This window comes from Larus michahellis, chromosome 4 (assembly GCF_964199755.1).
Source record: "Larus michahellis chromosome 4, bLarMic1.1, whole genome shotgun sequence".
Taxonomy (NCBI): Eukaryota; Metazoa; Chordata; class Aves; order Charadriiformes; family Laridae; genus Larus; species Larus michahellis.
The window spans coordinates 27,477,058-27,492,207 of record NC_133899.1 but is presented as its reverse complement, the minus strand read 5'-3'; the positions used below and the strand labels follow the sequence as shown (position 1 = coordinate 27,492,207).

Here is a 15,150-nt window from a genome sequence, read left to right as displayed (position 1 = left end):
CTGCCTCCATGATGTCGTGCTCTCAGGTGAGAGGTGGGACACTTCAGATCAAGCAGCTCTCAGCCTCTGCTGCTGAAACACCAAAGTGCACTCGCTGGTGGGCTCTCTTCTTCTTCCAGAAGTGCTTTGACACTCACCCAGGCACTGGTGCATGTGGAGGAACACGGATCAGCCTGCAGACTTCAGCCTTGATCTTGACGGGGATTTGAGTGACATCCACGCACAAGATGCAGGGTTTGATATCTCTGGAACTGACGGAGATCATTTTTTTTATGTAAAAAAAAAAAAGTCTTAGACAATTCCTTTCAACAGGCTGTTCTTCTGATATATATTCCCTGCTCACCATCCCCTTACCTGATTTTCAATTATAGTTAAAACTCCTCTGCCCTCTCAAAACCAGCTAATCAATGCCACAGTATCCCAGCTGGTCCCTAGTTGATGTGCAACAATAGGAGCATTGTGTTCATATTGAAGACAAATGACTTCTCTGCTGCTGAACAATACCAGCTGATAAGTATCTTCTTGATCTACAATAGACCAATCCAAAGACACAGAGTTTAATAGGCTGTCTACTCATCTGGGATATTCCTATTGAGCTATTTGTACAGCTGTGTAAGATGTTTTGATAGTAGACCATCTTAATCTTTGCCTTTTTTCTAGTATGTGTGGGGGGAAAAAAGAAGCTATGATTAAGCATCTCTGAAAGAAGTTGGAAAATTCAGTCATGTCTCAGATCTCCTCACCGGTTGCCCACAAAAAAAAAAAAATCTCAGAAAAGTGAAGCTGGAGCATGGGATGGTGTGAGGAGAGGCTGAGTGGTGGGTTTGTGCAGCCTGAAGAAGGGAGGAGGACGTTTCTGTTGCCTTCAGCTCCCCAAATCAGCCTATGGAGAAGATGGAGCCAAATGCTTCCCAGGGTGCACAGTGAAAAGGTGAGAGGCAGTGGCAGAAATAAATAATTTGATGTTATTCCTGTGAGTGAGATGCTCAACTGGAGACCTTTGAGTCTCTGCAAACTGAATTTTTTCACAGCTATGATCTGAACATGAGTGTGAAATTGTGATTAGAAGTGCCAGTGTGATTTGGCATTACATGAACAAGGCGATGCCTGGTAAAAGCTACCTGTGCAGAGGCTGTGGACGCCCACCACTAGAACAAGTCTCATACCCAGTAACCAGAGGTGTTTGTAGATGAAGGTCCAAGAATGAAGGAAGTCTTTGTAACATGCTATACAGAAAAGCTTATGGAGTTCAAGATACTTTTTTTTTTTAACCAACAGAGGTTAAAGTTTCTTGTCTAATAGGTATTTACATGATGATTTGGTAAAAGATGGATCTTGAGAGAAACAAATAAAGGTATTAAGAACATTTGGTGACTTCACCTGCAACTGAACAAACCCGGGGAAGACACATACCACTTCCAACAGAGAGTACTGGGCGGGTGGAGCCTCCCCCTCTGAGCTGACAGGGCATGGTGTGTCGTTGGGTTTTGGGTTTTTGGTGGGGAGAATGGTACAGTGTAGGCTTCACTCTGCTTTTGCTGACAGACCTCTTCCCATCTGGGAAGGAAATAAGGGGAGGCCCAGTGCCTGGGGCTGTGTGAGGCAGACCATACAACCACCACAGAGCCTTCCCACTGCTGAAGCCTGCAGGGGAGTGGAGAGGAATCCTTTTGTACTTGCTCTTTTATAACTATGTGTTACCTACCAGTGACTAAATCTAGTCTTTTTTCTAAGACTGTAGATGATGTACTGTGACTCATTCATTTCTCTGAAAACCTATTTTCTTTAGCCCCGCTACTTTGGAAGCAGTTATATCATTTGCTTTTTTTCTTGAACAATTTATTATTATTACAGCTCTCTTCTATAGTTTTGAAATGTCTGTACTTAACGATGCAGGCTATTAAAAAGCCACTTTATCTCAAGTAACTGTGAACATCTGGCCTCATCAGTAGTGATGCAACAATTTCTATAACTCTGAGTTTAGGAAAAAGCTTTATCTACCATGTTAGAAACCAGAATTGAAGAATGTTTTAAACCTGAAAGGAGCACAGTTTTTCTGTTTGAAAAAGCTATTCTGTGGGAAAGGGGTGGCATTCATAAAAAACTTTCTTCCAGGTCTTAACATATGGAAAACAATGAAAGCAAACTCTGTTTCGTGTTATGGTTTTGTTTTGGTTTTTTTTTTTCTTAAATGGCTTTCAGAAAACACTTCCAACTGCACAATTTTCAGATTTTCTCTTCACCTGGATGGAATCAATGAAACTTCCTAAGAGCAAAGCTGTGCCAACAGATGACAAAGGCTGCAAAATTCCCTGTCTCCAGTTCAGAGTCAATTATCCTTTTGCATTTGCAGAACAAATGTGGGAGATCACTTGAATCAAGGCTGAGAATTTTGGAGGTTTAGACTGTTTTATCCCCTGAGTCCAGAGGACTGATTTCCTTGGCACTGAAATAACTCACCTCCAACATGTCCCGGGTGTGTGAAACAGGCATGAGATGAAATGCCAGTAGTATTCAGGTGGGCAGTTAGAGTTCTTTAATCTCCAGCTCATCGATCAGTTGTTAAATATTAGCTAGGTAACTTTATCCATGGAAAACCATAGCAGAGGCAATAGCTTTAAATAACATTCTTGGGACTTGCTTCTTCAAGTTGACCAACACTGTGTAGACAGATGGAGGCTCTTCAGCTTGGGATGAGGAGAGAGAAGGCTGAGAAGGGATTTTGTGTGTTTTGCCAGAAGATGGAGAAGGCTGATCTTTGTTCCTCACAGTAGGAGGCATGTTGTGATCTGGGTGTGCATCTAAAACAGGGAAGAGAAAGCTTTTTACTTTTTTTTTTTCCCCCTCCTCATAATCCTTTATTACCTTAGGAGGCCAAAATTTCAAAGAAATGTGAATTAGATTAGGCAACATGATGAAGTATACAAGCATCGGCTAATATAAACACTAGTTGTCTAGGCAGAACTTCCAAATGCTGGCGGGGGGGGGGAACCCAACCCACAACCGTGGATGAGTCATGGTTAGAAGGGTGTCTGTTCTCATCCCATTTCTCCTAACAGCCCTCAGGAGGGTAAACGGCAGCACCTTCAACAGTCTTGCCATCACTTCAGCATGTGTTTCTCGGGGTGCACCTGCAGGGGAAGACAAAGCTCCCATGGAGCCGGAACTGGGGGAGATGAAGCTCTTGGCAGGTACCCTCCCAGGGCCATCTGCTCTGTCCCTCTTGGGTGTCCAAGCCTGCAGCTGCTGCATCTCTTTCTCCTGTCCATGTACCAGCACACACACATGCGCTTCTTTCCATCACACTCAATAACGAGGGCGGCTCATTCTATGGGTGCTTGGTCCTCCTGTCCCAGCTTCCCAAGTTGGAACATCCATTGGTCTGCACCGTCTCAGACATGGTTTGCTGTACAGCTGCAGCAATTGCTACACCTGCTATTGCTGTATGAATGTGTTTGGATAAATGTGAGTGTGCACCAATGAGACGGATGCAATTTTTACCTCAGGAACTGTGGATAACTAATTAGTGGACTCGTTGGAGTGCTGCTTTGCTCCGCTATTTCCTCTTTCTGACTGTGTCAATTTAAGATGCTTCCACTGAATTACATCAGTTAGTAGAAATTTTCTACAGTCATCTTTAAATATCATCTGTGTCATAAATATTTTATGACATTTTCAGTGGCAAATGATGAGTTTAATCAGACTCCAGAGAAATACAGCTAGGAGCGAGGAGAGCACTCTAGGGCAGGGGCTCTTCAGAGAACATAAGTGTCAGGTTCCTGGGAGCTTTCATACTCTTCTGAGCTAATGACAAATGCTCTTCCTCCTTCCACCCTGGAAAAGAGGAGATGATGTTCTCGCCCACCACCGCTGTCTGCCGTGTGAGTATCCTCCTCCCGCAGACACAGCGTGCGGCCGCCTCTGTTTTCTTTGCCATTATGGATCACATCTGCTGCTGTAGCAGAGTTCGGAGCAATCATCTACGTTGCTACACAGCCGTGCAGTGACAAAGCTGCTGGTAAAGCAATGCACTGAAGCTGGGACCTGCTTGGCCTCATGAGCCGGCGGTGCCGTTGTCCAACGGGAGCAGACGTGGCCTCCAACCTGCCCACAGTCTGCACCATGTCCCTGGTGTCGCACATCACGGCTCAGCAGTGCCTTCATCCTCTGTGCCTTGCTGAGCCTGAGGGGAAGTAATTTCCTTGGTAGCCCCGCACCTCCAGATAGCTTAGTCTTTTCATTTCTTCACCCAGAGGACGTTGCCTGAGACTTGCTGGAAAACGTCACAAACACAATATTTCGAGAAGGGAAAGGCATTAAAATTGCAACTGTGAACAAATTGAATGACGAAGACTTCTCCCATCTATTTCTCATGTGATCCACCCTCTAGGTCTGATGTTAAATATACTATTGTAGTGCTGAACTCTGGTGTGGCAGATGTCTCTCTGAAAATTTACTGTAATCAGTGACGAAAGTGCTTGAAAGGTGCCTTTGTAATTTCGTAGTTAATAAATCTTTGCACTATGTAATCTTTGTAACTTTTCTTTTCACATTTAAGCTCGTCAGTGAACTAAAGGGAGAGCAGTGAATGCCGCATAGCCAGACTTCAGGTGAGCCTTTGCTGTGGTCTCCAGCAGCATCCCCATGGCCTCGCTGGGGAGATGCAGAGTGGGGAGGCAGCTGCATGGGGATGGAAGACTGGGAGAGCTTTTGGGCTGAAAAGGCCGCCCAGCGGTATGAAATCCAGAGGGTTATGAGCAGTGTCCTTCGGGGTCAGTTCTTCTTAATGTCTTGGCCCAAAGTCAGGAGAAGGGGTGGCTGCATTGGAGGTAGGGCTGTTCCCTCGGGGATGCGGGCAGGCTGAGACCACAGCGGAGGGATGGGAGCTGCGGGGAGGACCGGCACCATCCAGCATGGAGATCAGGCTGCTCACCTCTTGGTCGGTGCATGGCTCACCCATGTTATTCCATGAGCCAAAGAGCTCTCACTTCAAACTCTGTATGTATTTAACTTTTTCCTTTTTCCTTCAGAGTGAAAGTTCTGGAAGCTCTCCATAAAAATTAAGAGGAAAAAAAGCTGTCTGAATAGAGATCCTTCTGCGTAATGATGTGTTTTCCACAGAACTATAGAAGTTAAAACACAAAAATTACTACCTGCGTTTTGGAACAAATCTCTAAAGATAATTGATGTACAGAGACAATTTTTACTTGTGATGATTCCTTCAAGATTTAAGGCTGGTACTTTTGGGAAGGGAAGTTCTGCATTACCAAATTCCTGTGTGATGGTGGTTGTTTAAAGAACTGCTGGCAAGGTGGGAGAGATGCTGCCATCTACTCTGCAAGTTCCAGGAATGATGAGAGGTCATCACGGACAGAATGTCACTTCTCATGAATGAAGCACACAAAATATACCTTTTTGTGTGGAATGATTTATGTAAAGTAAAAGATGACTTCAATAGCAAAAGGACAAGAAAAAAAAGGTTGAATTTCTTCTCTTACAATGAGGTAGTATAGTCTGGGGAACTGATGGCTAAAAGCAGCTTAGCAGAAGATACTTGAAATCACTCAAATGGTTGCGAAAAGCACTGGCTGACATTCAGGAGAAAGGCATGCTGATAAATGACGTTCAGCGCCAGCACCGCTGGTACGCGCTTGGCCTCCCCACCACCCCTTCAGCCCTTCCCATCCACCGTGAGGAATTCAAGAGCAGTGGTACTCCATGGGTAAGGTCAAAGCCCAGGCAGGGCCAAGCTCATGTCCTTAGAGAAAAAAGGGCTACAATTAAATAAATGATCAACTTTTGGCTTGCAGGAGCATTGCTAATGTAGCATGTATTTATCGTCAGGCCCAGAGCAAACAGAGGGACTGGATGAGGCACCCAGGCTAGTGCTGGGAGCAGCAAAGTGGTGGGGTGGGACGGACCCTCGTCCCTGGTGCTTGGGCTGAGGAAGCCACACGGTGGATCAAATGCTGCCTGTGAATAGAAAAACTTATGAAAATATCAGTACCCAAATTCTGCTTAGTGACTTTTTTATAGAGCAAGGAAGAACAATCAAAGAAATGCTGTCTTTCCTTTTTCCTAAACATGAGAAGAAGGAAAAAGAAAAAAAATTTAAAGATACTTGCTTTGAAAAGATGGATGTGGCCGTTCCTGCTCCACGTGTGCCGTTTCTGAACGGATGCAGGCAAGCCTGCACCCAAGCAGGGCTGAGCCAGCACATCCTTCGCTGCCAGGCTGAACAGCAGTTGCAGCTTGCTCCCTGTGCTGGGCGGCAAATGTTGATATGAGAGGCAATTTAACCTACTTCAGGCCTGAGAGAAGCCCAAGAGATAAGCCACGTACCGCAATGACTCTACATGCGGGAAGTGCTCAGATCAGAAAATAATACTTGAAATCATTTGATTCCTTTTTTTCCCCAAATGAAAAACACTCTAATATCTAGAGTAGGCAGAGTTCTCAGGTGCTCTTGTATTGGTGTTTGGTTTTGTGTGTTTTGTTTTTTTTTTTTATAGATCCTTTATTTTTAAGACTGGGGGAAAATGATTTTGGCTCGGCAAGCCCAGCCTTGGCAGCTGCGGTGGGGCTGGTGGGCGGCGTGGAGCAGCAGGACCCTGCGCTGCGCCACCGCCACGGAAAGGACGAGAGAGTGTTACTTGCTAATGCGGTTTATTACAAGGGCGATATCTATAGAAAAGGAATACATTCCCTCGTGTAAATAGAGGAGACGTTTGCTGTGACAGAGCTAATTAGGCTCCTGGGAGAATTTATGCAGAGCTAATAAGAAGCAGAACTAAATGTTGTCTTAATTTACCCTCAAGCTCACAAAAATGTTGTTCATTCATGTTGCACTAATTAAGCCAACAGCCATTAACCCTTTCTTCAGAGACAGAGACCCCTGGCACTGAAGAGGATTTAAAGCACATGCTTTCCAGGGAGCATCTCTGTGTTTCTGTGAGTCTTCGAGCACTTCTCTCCGTCCCGTAGTGAGCGTCGGTGGTGCTAATGAGGGCAGAGAAGAGTTATTCCTCTGCCCTTCCCGGATCCAGCTGTTGGACCGGCACTTGCTGCCCGGCATCCCGGTGTGTCCCTGTGCCACGTCCCTGCCTGCAGCCGTGGCTGAGGCTTTGAGCCCCAACGACCCACAGCTCTTGGAAGCTCCGGTCTGGGTTTGAGCCCTGGGTTTCAGTTCAGCTGTTCCAAAATGACATTTTTTTCATGCCCGGCTCGCCATGATAAGTGGTGGACATGGTGAAAATCTTGCCCAAAGTTTGCTGTCACGAGATTTCAAGTTCAGTTTTGGAGGCTCTGGTCTGGGACGATCCCAGCCAGGTTTAAGCATCATTTCAACCTTGGAGGGCTAAGCTAAGCTCAGCCTCAGCTCTGAGCGTTACCAGGCATTCGCCCGTCTCTGATGGTTTGAAAGTGACTGATAAACTAGAAAATGCCAGAAATATGAGGCCTGTGAGGAAGAAAGGAGATTTAGTGGTCTTTTTCCCCACATAAAGTGGTGAAAACACATGATTAAGAGTAATCTGAAAAACAGAGGCCTGATCTTCTGCTCCTGCCTTTGCAGCATGGCTTTTATCTGAAGTACTGCTGCAGTAGCTCATCCGCCACTCAGCTCCCCCGACTTGAATGTGAGAGGAGCACAGCGGCTCCCTCTCTGTACCCGAGGTACGTTACAGGAATTCAAAGCGATCGGGGAATGAAAAGGGCACAAAATGATATTTAGTGCTCATGTGCTTTCAAAAGCAGAGGTGAAGCTGGTGGCTCCAGCACCAAGCAGAGAGTCTGCTGTGCCTTATTTTACAGAACAATAACATGAAACTTCATATTTTGCAAGTGAGATGAGGGTGAAATGCAAAACGTGGGGCTGGTTTTTGTTATCTTGTTTTGTGACTGGTTGTGGGGTGGTGACAGACCATTCCCCACCGGCTGCCTTGCTGCAAGCTCCGTTGGTGGTTAATGTTGGTCTTTTGAGCGTAAGGACTCCTGCATTGGCTTCGTGTTTTGTCTTGCAGATCTCCCTCGGTTGTTATGGGGAAGGAATATCCCTTGGCCAGCACAGCAGTTCTCCCGAGTTTACCGGGTTGGATTGCTTTGCTTTCTAAGGTATTTTTGGTTGGTTGGTTTGGTTGTGATTTTTTTTTTTTTTTTTAAAAAACTTGTTTCTTCCTGGTAACAATATCATCTGAGCCAATATTTAGTGCTTCTGAGGGTGTTTAGTTAGCTGGAGAAAATGTTCTGAGTTATGCTAGTCGGTTGTGCTGCCTCGCCGAGCTTTCCTGCTAGGAGGTGGCTGGAAGCGTGCACAGCGCAAAGGGAGCCGCGTGGCTGTGGCAGCCAGCCCAGAGGGACATCGGCACATCACCACATCACCATCCCGATGCTGTACTTGGCAAAGGGGAGAGAGAGAAAGAAAAACTAGTTACTTGTCCAACCAAGCTGGCGGATATCCTAATACTACCCACCAGGGTACGGCCTGAAATTCTCTAGTAGTATCCATTAATCCGGGAGGGTTGAGCACTGGAGCTGTGTTTCACACTGCCCTGACAGAGGCGGTTCCTGGAGACACGGGTCAGTACGAGACAGCGCCTCAAAAGAGCATGGGCACACTGACGTGAGGAAAGGCCGAGCAGTCTCCAGAGGCCATCGGTTATTCCGTGATCCCAAGGAATCTTTCCTTCATAGGGTTGCTTATCAAATCGAAACAGCATGTGGCATTGGCTAAAGACATTTTACTTCGGTTAATGAGATGGGAGTCTGACGTTGATGTTTATTTCTGTAGCTCTCCTTATGGAGCAAGATGTGTCAGCTACAAGAGAAATGTAAAGACACAGCTCTTTCGCCAAACAGCTTTGTAACAACCAGGTGTGCAGCAAGGGGCAGAACAACCCAACGGTGCAAATAATTTTCTCTTCTTTTGAAGATGTGGAAGAAGTTTTGAAGAATATTAAAAAAAAAAAAAAGCAAGTTTTCAAAGAAATCTAGTCATTCACATGGCGAATAGGAAATAAAGCTGAAGTTCTAATTAGACGCGCTCAGCAAAGTCTGTCCTCGTGCGTGTGTGTGTGTGTGTGTGTCCTCATCCTCGCACGAGCGGCAGACAAGTCCCTTGCCGACGTCCGCGTCCATGGGCGCGCTGTGAGAGGCAGCTGCTTTTGCTTCACAATCTTCCCCAGACAGGTGTGTGCAATTCACTTCAGCCAGGCAACCTCCTGCTCCCGTTCCTGCCCACCCTTGGTATTTTTCATATGGAAAGAAATACAGGACTCAAGGCATGGAGAGATGATGTGAAACCGTAGCATGACTACAGTTTGATTTGCTGGGTCGGCTAGTTTCCCAATTTTAGGCTTAAATTAAAAGCGTACTTTCTAGAAGATTGGAAGAGTGAAAGAGGTGTCCATCCGTGCAGACCAATTTGATCAGTTCTGGGGCAGTGGCCTGTGGGCTGACGACGCTGCCTTGATCCCGCGTTGTCGTGGCTCGGCTCCTCCGTGGGGCCAAGGGTTGCCTGCGGGGCGGACGTTGGTACCGTAAATGGTCTAAAAGTCCATTGTTGCTGTCTGAAGGCAAGCCACAGTAATGACAAGTTCACATAAGCAGGGTTTTATTATTATGCCTTTATACGGTAATTTTAATTGAAACAATTATCAAAATGATCATTGGTTTGATTTTTTTTTTAGTGCTAATGCTTTTTTATAAGCCAGTGAAAAACTCCAAGCACATGAAGAAAAAGAAATCTTTAATAAAAATTTAGGCTATCTTTTTTATCTTTAGCAATTCAAAACGCTTTTTGTTCTTTTAATTATCTCAATGTAAAAAGCTCTCAGTCATAAAATGCCAACAAGGGCTGCTACATAATATAAAGAAAATATCCTATGTGGTGTGTGTATGTGTGAGAACCTGTAGCGTCTGTGGACATAATCCTGCCAGGAGTACTTTGTAGCGCAGGTCAGTAGCTTTACCGTACTCATAGCTATTGCTTCTTCCTTCAGGTAAGAGCAAAAATCAAATCTGGTTGGGTTTTGGCTTTTTTGTAGTATACAAATACGAGGGATTTGCTAAGTGCTGTCAATGAAACTTGCTCTGAACTGGGGGTGAGGGACGGTGAGATGTGTGCTCTGTTGCTCTGAAGACAAAAATTGCTGCAGAGATCCTGGGGAGAGCACCCATCAAAATTCTGCAGGCGTATACATGGACTAGTTCCAGAATCTGTTGATTCTGAATATAAGCCAGGACGCATCAGCTGGGAGGCAGTAATTTTAATGAACTTTTTAGTCATTTCAAGTGTTTCTAATACAATCTCAGTACTATATTATGTTATTATCTGTATTTGCAATCATAATTTATCCAATCACTGGTATGGGATGCGATGTTTTTCAGATATTTCCTCTTTCTTGAAATGGGAATGTATTTCTGACAATAATGAGGTACCAGGATAAAATCATGTTAACGCGTACGCAGCAGTTCCCTTTTGCTCGGTTTCCTACCCTATCTCCTGATGTGAAACCAAACTCACATGTCAGTGACTGTCAGCGGGGAAGTGCTGAGTTCTGTACTAACGAAGACACGTCTCCTGTGACTCTGTCAGTGTTTGCACGTGGCAGGGCCCTTTGCTTTTCGGATGCTGTGACTGCAATGAAGAAAAGTGAGTCATCAGAAGGTTCTTCATAACACGCCGCTGTTATGTGCCGCGTTGTGGCTATTGAGGGGTAGAGCCCTTGTCCACTGCAGCAGGCACCGATCTATTCAATGATGCTCTAGCACTTCCCCATGCCCACTGCTTCTCCCACAGAGGACATAACTGGTACTCAGAAGTCCTCTTTTTGGAGAATTGGCCTTACTTACCCACTTCTTAATAAATCTGCGCTCTGTGAGCAGATCAAACAATCCGTGTTTTGGAAGGGAAATATTCCACCCCCCGCCCATGGCCCAGCTGTGTGCGGGGAGGCTCCAGACGGCAGAGCAACCTGCAGAATCGCTGCACTGACCTGACGTAGCTGACTGGCACGGGTCTGAACTGATTCCGCTCAGGTTACTGCTGTCTCCGACCTTTACAGACACCAAAGCCAGACGCCGGTCAGGAGAGGCAGAGCCATCTGTGCTCCAGCGCTGGAGGGTGTCGGAGGAAGAGGCAGCGTGGTGTCACCGGGTGGGGGTTCACGGTCCTGAGTCACCCAGCGGGGGGTGTGCAGTGTGCGAGACCAAAAATATCTGGACGTGAATGTTCCTTAGGGAAGGTGAAAAGAGAGGGGAGGAAAAGCTCAGGAGAGGCTGAGGGCGCAGACAGGCACTGAGGGGTTAGTGCAAGGGTCGGGGGAAAGGCGCTCCCGTCTCCTCAGCTACCACCAGGAAAGGTGGGTAGGAGAGGTCTAACCTGTAACTAGATCAGCTTGTGGAACTGGGGAAAAGCCAAAATTTTAGATGCGCGTTTTCTTCCTAAGAACGGGAGAGGCATATGGCGGGGGAAGCCAAAAGCTAGAAAAAGGTTAATCAAAGAGCTTAAGTTAATAACAGTGGTTTGAATTTGAGATATTCATCCAATTAACCTATAAATGTTGTGAGTGTCTTACCAGTTGTGTTTGCTTAATTCTTTGTTTTCCACAACTCCATGTGCAATTGTTACTTTGCATGCTATAATGCAGGAAAAATCTCTTTCATTTTCAGTAAACGTTTTTGTATATTTACCTAAAAAATATTTTTTTATGAGCTGCATGTTCAATTAATTTTATACGTTATTGACAGATACTCCTCCTTAAGCAAGGTTCATGGGAGGGGGGAATTACTTTGCTGAAGATTGTATTGATTTTTGTGTATTGTTTCTGTGTTATAGGATTGCATACATGTTCAGTCCCAACAGTTTGCCTTGTTTTCATCTGTTTTCTACGCAGATTTTATTTTCATTCCTGGTGTTACTGAAGTCAGCGAGTTCACTGAAGCATGACTGGACAGATTGTTTGGGTTTGCTGGTCTCACAAAAACTGGACAAAAAAATAGCTTGGTCTAAGGGTGCCGCGGGATTACTTGCCAGTGCTATAGATGCTCAGTAATTAAAATGAAGTCATAGCAACCCCGAGCCGTTTACAGACCTAATCTGATGGCAATACACCAGTGCAGTGGTGGGCTGGATCCCCAGAACTTATCACAGCACCGCACTGCGCAGCCGATGTCATTGCATTTTTTACACACACGTTAAAAAACCCAATCTTTCTCTTAGCACGTTAAAAATAAAGTACAAGACACAATTTAAAAATGTGTAGTCTAAGGGGTGAGCAATATAGATCTCCTCTGCCCACGGCTTTGTGCGAGCTGGCACATCAACCGCTGCTCTCCCCCGGCAGACGGAGCGGTACCACTGCTGGGTTCTGTATTGTCACACCCAAGGGGGGTGGGGGGTGGGATTTGCTTTGTCCTTCCCAGGCAGAGCCAAAGTGCAGGGCACGGCAGAAGCCTCTCCTGGAGCTACCCAATGATGAGCTAACATCCCTGGAAATTTTTTGTGCAAGGTTAAAAAAAATCACTTTATCTTCCTCCCAAAGGAAAGGGCAGTGCAACGAGGGAGGAAAACAGGGCAGAAGAGAGGAGCTAATAAGAAGGGAACAGCAGACTCGCCTTGAGGGGTACAAGCTCGCCCTGCCGCAAAGCCTTGCCTCTGCCGCTGCCCTTCTCTTAGAGACGATGGCTCTCTGCGGCGTGGCCTCCCCAGACCTGATGCACAGGGAAACATCCAGAAGCGAACAACCTACAAATCACTGCGCTAACGAATCCATGTTTCAGAGACTCCCTTTCGAGCAGTGATAAGGAACGTGCTTGTGCAGCCACAAGCCCCTGAGGTGCCAGGGTCGAGCTGATGGTGGCGACTCTGGGAGCGGGGCAGCTCATCCCTCTTGGGCCACCTGGAGGGACGCTGGGATGGGCGAGACGTTCAGCAGCGGAGAGCAAAAGCAAGGAGATATATTTCCTCTCTATAGACACACCAGTGGAATAAGCATTAAAGAGGGAGCAGAATGGATTAAATTAAGGGAGGCTGTTGTGCTAAAACCAGATCAGCGTAACGTGACTAAGAATATATTTGGGAAGTGCAAATTAAAAGGTGTTAGCAGCAGAGCAACGAGGGTCAGGGAGAACTCTGCAAATGAAGAGTAGGAGAAAAATTGACTTCTCTTTTGATGAAGCTTGATTGTTTGTATTTGTGGTTGGACCTGTCAGCTGGGACAAAGGCAGCTGCAATGTGAAGCACTAGTCCACATTTTCATGAGCTAATGTAACTGCTTCTGAGATTAAACTTCTGTTTCTTCTTTTTCCCCTTGTAATCATTTTCATACTGAAGATAGATCTGGAGATTATTCCTTTAAAAATGAAAGCTAGTTTTTAGAACATCACATTTCTGGTATGTCTCCTTAACGCAGCACTTGCACCCAAGCTCCTGGTATGCGCTGGGACTGACGGGTGCCCTGTGTCACGTCTGTAAAACTGCGCTCGATTGCCATCCTCCTCGGGGAATTTCAGGTAGCATCCATTCCCAACGAACGCTTCTGATGAACACAGATCAGGTTTAAAAAATGCAGCCATTTGTTAGTGTTTGGCTGCACCAGGTCTCACAGGAGGCAGAAAGTGCTGCGCGCTCTTGAGTCCCAGCCCTGTGATCAGGAGAAGCAAGGTCTGGATGCGTGAAAATAGCTTGCTGTTTCTTCCAGGTGATCAATGGCAGAAACCATGAAGCCATGCCAAACCAGCCCAACATCCCCGAGTATCTCCGAGGTGTTTCCCTGCACATGGCTGCTGCTCTCCCCCACGCAGAGGAGCCGTCTGAGCCCTCCTCAGGGCGCAGCAGCCCTGGTAAGCCAGGGTGGGGGTGACCAGGTTGCAGCATATCCTTATTGTCTGGAAAAATGAGAAAAAAAGGAAGGTGGAGGCAGATCACATACTAGTCAGTTATACTTCACTCAACAAGAAGCTAGAAAATGCTTTTCCTGTTTTGAGCTCTGCCTGGCCATAGATTTCCATATACTTTTAGCAAGAAAATGAAAGCCAGCAGCTTAATAGCTTAAGTGCAAAGCTTACTGTCAAATCCAATCCTTTGGACGAGTAGAAAGAAAGTCTTCTGAGATAGATGGCAAATTTTACATGTGGGCAATTTCCTGCTCAACTTCTATTATCCTTCGATGAGTTGCTTTAGTTGTCTTTATATCTTTCTACTGCTCTTTCTATTTCCTGAAGTAGGAATTAATGTATAAGATAGAGGGCCAGCAATATGCTGAGGGTTGCCAAGACAGATCGTTGGATAGCTTTCCTCTAGGACGACTGGGGAGAGCAGAGGGAGTCGGTCGGTCTGGGAATGCACAGGCTGTTGCTTTCTTGCTGAAAATGCAAAGTATCCGATAGACGTAGTTAAATAATGCATGCAAGTCAATCACGTTCTTCCAATTACCGATCAGGAAATGTGGAAGAACAGATATCTAGGTGATAGTCCGCATTCGCACGCCTCTCCATCACCACCCGCCTCCGCCGTGCCCATTCACAGACTGCTCCCCCGTACTTTGCTGCAGGACCCCCGCTCTGTTTGTCACTCACACCAGGAGCAGATTGGCATGGAGAGGGGTAACCCTGGTGTGAGACGGGTTCCTCGCAGCAGTGAACAGGCTGGCAGTGCAAGATCCACTCCCCAAAACTCGTTCGGTTTTCCTCCCGTCTTCCCTGTCTCTCATCAATCCCATCAGCTCTCTGGAAACCTCCCACCTGCCATCTATTAGAGGGTCGTTCTCAGCACACGCTGTATCTTTAGTGCCTCAACAAATTTTCTGTTATGTTATCATAATTTTGCTTATCTTGTGAAAATTTGTGGTATTTTGTCTTTTTATTGTTTGGGCAAAAATTCCCTTTTTGACAGAGATCTCTATTGTTGGTGTCTTCGCCATGCGCTTCTTGCCTTTCAGGAACACCGGCTTCGGGTTTCTTCTTCTTCTGTGGTACCTCCAGGTCCTCTTTTGGAGAAAGGATTGCATCACTTTTTAGCCTCTAATACAGCATCTTTAAACAACATCTATGCTGCTGAAAAGCACTTCTAATATTCTATCTGTTTCTTCTTCTAATTCGCTTCAGTTATCTTACAAAGGTTTCTTGGGTGCTGCTCCCGAAGGGGAGGAT

At 46.0% G+C, this 15,150-nt stretch overlaps 1 long non-coding RNA gene across 1 annotated transcript; it reads left to right on the top strand.

Moving 5' to 3' along the window:
- The first annotated feature begins 344 nt into the window (after window positions 1–344).
- Window positions 345–5,834, top strand: LOC141743185 (uncharacterized). The gene is made up of 3 exons (XR_012586978.1): window positions 345–931; window positions 4,559–4,610; window positions 5,031–5,834. It is a non-coding gene; the product is annotated as an uncharacterized LOC141743185 (long non-coding RNA).
- Window positions 5,835–15,150: the final 9,316 nt, after the last annotated feature.